The 9,403-nt window shown below is 38.3% G+C and overlaps 1 pseudogene; it reads right to left on the bottom strand.

Annotated features, from left to right (window-relative positions):
- Positions 1-8,830: 8,830 nt before the first annotated feature.
- On the bottom strand, positions 8,831-8,949 carry LOC142662788 (5S ribosomal RNA; annotated as a pseudogene).
- Positions 8,950-9,403: the final 454 nt, after the last annotated feature.

Here is a 9,403-nt window from a genome sequence, read left to right as displayed (position 1 = left end):
GTTGAATATTATAAAGTCTGCATGTCATTACTTCATATGTTAAGCTTAAAAAAACCCAAAAAACTAATATTCAAAAAGAAGCTTCCTTAGTGTAGTATAGAATAGCATAAAAATAATTGTTTGGTTCTTTTTGGGACTTTGCCTTGGACTGGTCCTAGATAATATTGTAGAGACCGAGTCTGATCATTTGAAATATCATGGGAGTCTGAAATCTTGGGATCATTTGCTTTCTCATTGTTGTTCTGTTTCGTATCTGCTTTATATAAATTGTGTAATAAAGCGAAGCATAAAGCATTTAACTGTTTGTGTCCTTGACTTGGGGGGGGGGGGGGGAATTTCCTGCTCTATAGATTTTACAGAACTTGATGTTATTTACTAAACTAATTTTTAGAGAATCCTGTTAATTTGCTTAATTAGAATCTAGCACTTAATATAATTGTCGCCTATCCTGTAAATAGATGATAATTAAGGTTTCTGAGAAAACCCCTTTAAGGAGATTTGTAGCTGTGAAACAGGAAAACAGATCTCTGAATTCTATAAAGAAATAATATCAAATGATTTAGCAAAGAACTTTAGACCGATTTAGAATAAGAGTGGACGTTTACTTTAAAGATAATAAGGGGGAATTGATTAATTATAATATGCTAGTTTTCTACTGTAAAAAAATTAGCAATTTGCGAAAAAAAACTCTGTTTTTAATGTTTTTAAACAAATAATTTCCAACTTTTGCATTTTTATGCCACCTCCGTCAGTTTAAAAAAATAAAATAATAAGTTGGCAGAGATTAGTGGAAGGAATGGGTCCCCAGCAGCCTTACACATTTACTTTCATTTACAGCAGAAACTGGCGTGATTTTCACAAAAATCTTATCCAGTTCGCAGCTTGAGTAGACTTGACTTTCTGGCTCATGCATAGCCTATTTTATTAAATGGTGTGCGCCTCTTAATAAATGAAGCTTTTCTTTACTTCAGCGTTCTTCATATTAAACTTGTCATATAAAACGCTAGTTTTAATAAATTCCCACATTTTCTATCTTATATTTTGTTGTTCCTTACACTTCTTTAAGGACTTGTCTATATAATCTATTAGGGAATTCATAGTTATTATAGTGAGGACCCTGTTTATAATCCTATACCTGTCCTGCACTACACAGATAACACATTGATATGAATGGGCACTGTGCAATGCTTAACGTCCCCTGTGGGGGCGCTGCAGGGAAATTAAACAGTTTGACAGTTTTCTTATAGATTACATTTTATCGCTGGGGTCTCAGCAGGGGGACACTTTGTGTTCTGTTGATTGTCACGGGACCCTTCTGACAAGTAGGGATTATGTAATACCTACCAACTGTCTCATTTTTCATGGGATTGTCCAACGAAACAGAACGCAAAAGGAGAAGAGCTTATTCAAATGAGACAAAAATGGAAATTTCTGGAAGGTTTTACGGGTAGATTGGGGTGCGGCTTAAAGTGTTCCGCGTGTGAGGAATGTTATTGATGTTTTACAGGGGTCTTCATTAGGGACTTTTCTTTTTTAGTACATTTATAAGCCATATTGTAGATATGGTACAGAAGAAAATGTAAATATCTGCAGATGATATTTACCCAGGGCACTTATAGAGAATTTTGCTAATTTGTGTCCAGTACACTATATATTTGTATTTTAGCGTTAAACTTTCTAACCAGAGTGTACCAATATCCTGGGGGAAAAAACTGTCAAAAACAGGAGAGAGCCGATGGAATATTCAGGAGTACGATCAATAAAAAGACGGGAAGTCTGTGTATGAGAGCTGGTGAAGCAGTTAAACAGGAAACCTAGAGGAATGTCTAATATAGTGGATTTTATTATTACAGATCTGCAATTGCGGATAAAATACTGACACATTAATTTTTATTTGAACCGGACACCCACCCATATATTTACAGGTGTCTGTCCAGACCGCAAAAATGAGCTGCAAAAATAGTACATTTCTTATTTTTCGCATTTACAGATCGTGCTCCTATACTTATTACTTTGAGCACTGTCCGCAAATGCAGATGATACTTCGCTGCCAGTCGGTGCAGTATTTACTGACCGTAAATAAAGCACGGACATGTGCAAGGGGGCCGTAAAGTTTATTGTGGCACCAAATGTTTTTTATGTGGCTAATATTACTGTGTTTTATAATAATTTTTATTACGATTTTATACTGAATTTGGATTTTATAGTCCTTACTGGTTTTTTTTAATTCTTTATTTTATTTTATTTGTCAATTACATAGGAACATAAAGCCTGCCTAGACAATCATTAAATAAAAAAAAAATAGAAAAAAGGGAGAGGAAAAAAATACAGCATACCTCTACCTCTTCTGATATCGCTGACCCTATCTACCTTGATTTTTAGAATCTCGCAAAAGAATTTGGTAATCATCTGAGTTCTGAAATTCCAACCAATGGGACCATATCTTATGAAATCTGCTGTATACATCTTTCATAGTAGAGGTTCCATTTGCATGATGTTGTTAACTCATAGAGAGAGTGAAGGAGGTACAACTTTTTCCACAATTCTGGGATACACATTCTCGCTGCCATAATTAAAAATCATAGCAGGGAGCAGTTAAGAGAGATGACTGGAGTCCACATCTGGCAACACCAATGGGCATTAGCACACATCCGACTTTACCGGCGGTACATAGATGACCTGTTCATTTTATGGGAAGGGGACCTCACTAGTGCCACTAACTTTTGCCAGTCCCCCAATGAGAACACCTGGGGCATTAATTTCACCCGCACAATTCAATAGATTACATAGATCTAACAATCTCCAAAAGTCAACACAAAATCACAACACAAACCCACTTCATAAAAGTGGACACCTACAGTTACTTGAATTACACTAGCGTACACTACTCAAAATGGATACACAATATTCCTTATAGCCAATACAAAATAATGCGGAAGAACTGTACACTTGAAACAGACTTTAAAAAACAGATCCGTTTACTTAATAAACGTTTCAAGGAGAAAGGATACCCAAAACATCTACTATCCCAGGCTTACAAAAAGACCACATTGATAATACAACGTTAATTAAAAATTGTTTGGCCAAACTTTCGCATAACTTAGAGCATGATCCATTTCTCCAAACGATCCTTCCGTCCAAACCTCTTGTTACATTCAAAAGAGCACCCACCATCAAAAACATCCTAGCCCTCAAGTTAAATTCCATCAAACAGAGGCTCCACTTCACCAAAAAAAAAGTATATTTTGAAATATAGTGGGGAGTTTCTGCTGTCAATCCATCACTCACAATACTGATACTTTTTACTTCAACAGCAATGGGAACATTGTTGATATAAAAAAAAGACTTAACGGTCAATCCCAATTTGTTGTCTATTTAATAAACTGCATCTGTAAGACTCAATACATAGAAAGAACCGTTCAACCTTTACACTGCCATCTGAAAAAACACAGGTCAAACTGCAACAAAAATTTACTTCTACACAGTGTGCCCAAACACTGCACAACTAAACGTAATGGGGCTTTCAGGTGCTTCAAGTATCTTATAAAAATAAAACATATGGAAATAAGAGTTGGAGGATCCTTGACTCTTTGACTCATTGAACAACCTAAATACTCCTTAAAGAAATTCTAGCAGCACCAGGGTGATAACCGTTTTTTCTGCTATTTCTTCTGGAGTCTAGAAGTGACATTAGAGAAAAAATGCCGGGTTCAGATCTAGACTCACCCCGAGGATTCTATTGATGGTGCCCCTTATTCCCTCCCAAAAGGGGGATAATAGATGACAGGACCAGAAAATATGGAACAGCGTGCCAATTTCACTTCTACATCTCCAACATGTTGGATCAACAGTTGGAAAAAAGTATTAAGGCGTGATGGCACCCTATACCATCTGGAAAATAGTTTATAACTGGCTTCCTAGAAGTATGGGCTAAGTGAGGATTTATGTGTCAAAGTAAAAATCCTTTGTCTCTGACCAAGGGTAAAAAAGATATTAAGCCCCCCATTGGAGCATAAAAGGTGGAGGTGTTTGACCTGGAGGGTTCTGGAGAAGGGCATAGACTGGAGACATTGTGTGCCTAATCAGGCCTGTCCCCAGACACCACATCTCAAATGGAGTTTTATCTTGTGTATAAGAGTTTGGTGGAGGGAGGAACATTAAAAACATTTGTAATTGCATTGATGTCCAAGGCACCAATGAGTTGGAATCTGACAGTCCCATCAGGGTGTCTAAAGAGGGCCATTGATTATCTATTTGAAGATCAATCACTCTGAATTTGCCAGAGGTCACCCACTGGCGAAAGATCAGGTGGTCTACTCCAGGAGAAAAGCGGGGATTAATTAAAATAGGATACATGGGAGAAGAAAAGAGCGAAATTTCAGATGAGAGTAACACTGTATTGTCGGACCTATGGTTGGGTAAAGGCAGAGGGAAATAGATGGGGACTCTCCAGCCATGGGCAAGCAGCCAACGAGACATGAAAAAAGCACTGTTCTAATTGGACCCATGGTTTAAAGGATCCATGTCGACACTAGTCAAAAGCTCGAGTCAGATGGGTTGCCAGATAGTATGTCTTGAGATCTGGCAGAGCAAGGCCCCCTCTATGTTTTGGTCGACACAACAATGTCCGCTTAATTCTTGTGCTTTTTCCTGCCCATATAAATTTTAATTGAATGGAGTCAATAATTAAAAAAAAAGAAGGTGGAAGTTTGATCGGTAAGGATTGCATAAGATATATAAGATGAGGTAATCAATTCATTTTAAATATTGTACATCTCTCTAACCAGCTAAAGATCCCCTTCGTCCATCCCATACAATATTCATTCATAGTATGTATAAGAGGGGGGAATTAGACTGATAGAGGTCAGGGCTGGGTTTGAGGTATTGTTGATTCCCAGATATTTCAACGAGGAGGTGTTCCACCGAAAATCAATAGATTGTTTGAGGGACTGTGTGAGTTCAGAGGTCAAGATAATGACCATTACTTCTGATTTTGATAAGTTGATTTTAAAATTGGAAAGTTCTGAATACAGTTTAAATTCATGCATCAAGTTAGGGAGGAAGACAGCTGGTTTGGTAATAAAAAACAACAAATAGTCTGCAAAGGCAGCTATTTTAAATTGAGCTTTAAGTTTCTGAAGGAATGGCACTAGAGTAAGAATAAATATAAGTGGGGATAACGGGCATCCCTGTAATGTATCGTTTCGAATCCGAAAGTCTCCCGACAGTATGCCATTTCCTTGAACCCTCGCCAAGGGAGCAGAGTATAGGGTCATAATCTGCTGTATCAGATTAGTGCCCAGAATGATTCTATGTAGAGTCTCCTCCATAAAGATCCAGTTTACTCAGTCAAGGGCCTTCTCCGCATCCGTAGAAAGTAATATCAAGCCTAGCTTTATAAATAAATATTTATTTTGTAGTATTATCTCTAGCCTCCCTCCCTGTCATAAAGTCTGCCTGGTCTGGATGGATAATGGGTTTAATCAAGGGCATTAATCTGGTTGCAAGAATTTTTGCAAAGACTTTAATATCCACATTAAGCAGGGATATTGGTCTGTAGCTGGAGTATTGTAAAGGGCCTTTACCAGATTTATGAATCACCACTATATTAGCCCTCAATGAGTCCCTTAGTGGGGGTTAAGTGTGGAGAGAACATTGGTAAACCACAGGAAAAATAGTCCAAAACATCCTGCATTGTCTTGAAGTAATCAAGAGAAAATCCATCTGGACCCGGAGCTTTCCCAGTTTGGGAGTTTCTAATTGCATCTTTCATTTTCCCCTCTGTGATTGGAGCCTCCAGAGCCTTTAATTCTGAGTCAGTTAAAATTGGAAGGATTGAGCTTGCAATATATTCTCTGACCCGCTCTCAAAAATCTGGTATTGGAGTGGTATTAGGGTTAGTACCATCTATCATATATAGGGAGGCATAAAAATCTTGAAAGGTTGCTGCGATGTCACTGGGCAGATGGACCAGAGAATAGAGGTTAGTAGCAATGGCAGGCACATAATTGGAAGCCTGTTGTATTCTCAGGGACCTAGCCAGAGACTTACTACACTTATTGCCAAATTTGTAAAAAACAAAATATGCCTACATCTAATAAGAGTCGTTTTCGCTGAATTAGTGAGAAGTAGACGTAACTCCTCTCATTTTTGCATAAGAGTAGTTCGCAGTTCCTCGTCAAGAGAGGATTTATGTGACTATTCTAGGTCTTGAATTTGGAAAAGTAAACTAGTCATCACTTGAGTGTGTTCACGTTTAATTCTAGAATTCTGTTGGATTAACACACCATGAATGATACATTTATGTGCCTCCCATAGAATACAAGGGTCTATGTTGGTAGTGTCAAAGATTTTCTAAGAATTATATACACTGCCTAATCCCTAGCAGGGAGGCATTTAATTTCCATTGCCACTGAAATGGAATGGGATGTGAGAGAGAGATTGTCAACGTAATGAGAGCATGAGCTGAGAAAACAATTGATGATATTGAGAAGAAGCACAGTGGATGAAGCAAATGGTGTCTTATAAAAAGTTATCTAATCTAGAGTACATATCGTGGACCGCCGAATAGAAAGAGTAATCTCGTATTGATGGGTGTAAACAACGCCAAGTGTCCACCACGCGATGTTCATGTTGTAAATGTTTTAAAAATCAAAGCTTGGTATGTGAAATACTAGATAAGGCTTCGTTCACATCTGCACTAGGGCTCTGTTCCGATGTTCCGTCTGAGCTTTCCGTTAGACTGGAGCCCTGACAGACACAATCGGAAACCATAGGTTTCCGTTTCCATCACCATTGATTTAAATGGTGAGGGATCCGGTGCCAATGGTTTCCGTTTGTCTCCATTGTGCAAGGGTTCCGTAGTTTTGATGACTACGGTATTGATTCTGTCGAAACGACGGAACCCTTGTACAATGGAGACAAACGTTTGTAGGGTTTCTGTTTGTGTCTGTGAGGGCTGCGTTCCGACGGAACTTCAAAACGGAGCCCTAGCACAGATGTGAACGAAGCCTAAGCCTGTTGAAGTGTAAAAGGCATTTGACACTGTCCCTCACATACGTCTAATGGGTAAAAAAGGACTATAGCTTTAGAAAATATCGTTTGTAATTGGATTGAAAATTGTCTCAAGGACTGTATCCAGAGAGTTTTGGTCAGTGATTCCTACGCTGAATGGTCCCCAGTTATATGTGGTATACCCCAGGGTTCAGTGCTGGGACCAATATTATGCAACATATTTATTAATGATATAGAGGATGGAATTAATAGCACTATTTCTATTTCTGCAAAAGACACAAAGCTATGTTGTATTGTTCAGTCTATGGAAGATGTTCGTAAATTATGCTGATTTGGACACACTGAGTGTTTGTGCATCAACTTGGCAAATTTTGTTTAATGTAGATAAATGTAAAGTTATGCACCTGGGTATAAACAACCTGTATGCATCATATGTTTTAGAGGGAGCTACACTGGGGGAGTCACTTGTTGAGAAGGATCTGGGTGTACTTGTAGATCATATACTAAATAACAGCATGCAATGTCAATCAGCTGCTTCAAAGGTCAGCAAGATATTGTCGTGTACTAAGAAGGGCATGGACTCGAGGGATATAATATTACCACTTTACAAAGCTTTTGTGCGGCTTCATCTACAATATGCAGTTGAGTTCTGGGCACCAGTTCATTGAAAGGATGCACTCGAGTTGGAAAAAATACAAAGAAGAGCAACTAAACCAATAAGGGGCATGGAGAATCTAAGTTATAAGGAAAGATTACAAGAATTAAACCTATTTAGCCTTAAAAAGAGACTACTAAGGGGGGACATGATTAACTTATATAAATATATTAATGGCACATACAAGAAATATATGTACTGAAAACCTGTTCCACGTAAAACCCCTCAAAAGACAAGGGATTACTGCCTCAATCTGGCAGAGGCGACAAGCCTTCCTTACTGTGAGAACTGTGAATCTGTGGAATAGCCGACCACAGGAGCTGGTCACAGTAGCTTCAGTAGATGGCTTTAAAAAAGGCTTAGATAATTTCAGCTCCTATATCAATGTGTAGAATTTTTATTTCATCCCTTCCCTTTTTCCCATACTTTGGTTAAACTTGATGGACATGTGTCTTTTTTCAGCCATACTAACTATGTAACTATGTAACTATGTAACTATGTATGTGAAGAAATGATCGCAGCACTCCAATAGGTTGATGTCAAACAAAAATGTGGTTTATTGCTCCATGTTTCAAAGGACAAGCTACGTTTCAGTCCTCTCACGGGACCTTTCTCAAGCTGAAGTGACACGTGAAAAGCAGGGTTTTTATACCCATGTGCAGACAATGCACAATCAGCAGTGATTAACATACAAGCATGTAAAAAAGGCCAACATTTGGCTAATACAAATGTAAAAAAGTGCACAGCACCATATAACAATGTAGAAACAGTTATTGCATAAAGTGTATATAAAAATGCTGAGTTACAAAACAGTGTATTTAATCCATTACACTAACATTGAAGAAGTATATGTATTAGAGAAGGGGAGGAGTTACGAGCCACTCACCAGTCGCAGAGCCTCAGACCAAATCGCAAGTGGTGTTTCAATTAAAATCTACAACCCTCCAGTGTCAACAGAGCATGCACTAACAACACGTTGTGCAAGGAAGCGCAAACATTCAATCAGCGGATGGCGTCCCAGGTTGCCATGACAAAAGTCTACAGCAGCGAATCAGAAACAAGTTCGTCCAGTAGTGAGAGTTACGAACCCTCAGCTGTTGACATCACACAAGCAACATATAAATTGTAAGTAAAATGTATTTTTTCAAGGGAAAATACCAAAGTCAACCGCACCTCGGATTCCCAGACAGTCTCCCATACTGGTACTAGCAAGGCCTTAAGCTGTGCAGCTTCTGCGATCTGATGAGAGCAGGCACATTCAACTTAGAATGGTCATTGACATTATATGTCTCACTTGGTACTTAAATCTGCTATACTCCATAGTATCAAAAAGAACTTAGCAGACCCGGTCATTGTCTGGACACCAACATCTACAATGTAGTGTATCAGACAAGCTCCATGTCTAATATGGTCTGTCACCCACACCTTCGTGTGGTTGCTATCCATTATAAACATAACGGTCTGTTATATTAGCACCAAAAAGCAATAGGAGTTTAAAGAGTATTTTATTGGAGTAGGCAAATCCCTAGAATATAACATTCGTATAATCTATAGTAATATGGACAATAAATGTTGACTATTGAGTTTTAACAGACAGTAGAGGAAGAAAAAATATCAATAGATATATATAGCTTGCACCACAATTTATTGTACAGAGTCTGTTGTTCAGCAACGGTGTGTGGCTCATCCCCATACGATATTTCAATTCTAAAAGGGAAAAAAAAGTAAAGTGCA

Source organism: Rhinoderma darwinii, chromosome 10 (genome assembly GCF_050947455.1).
Source record: "Rhinoderma darwinii isolate aRhiDar2 chromosome 10, aRhiDar2.hap1, whole genome shotgun sequence".
NCBI lineage: Eukaryota > Metazoa > Chordata > Amphibia > Anura > Rhinodermatidae > Rhinoderma > Rhinoderma darwinii.
Note: the sequence above shows the minus strand (reverse complement) of the source record. Positions and strands in the feature narration are given on the sequence as shown.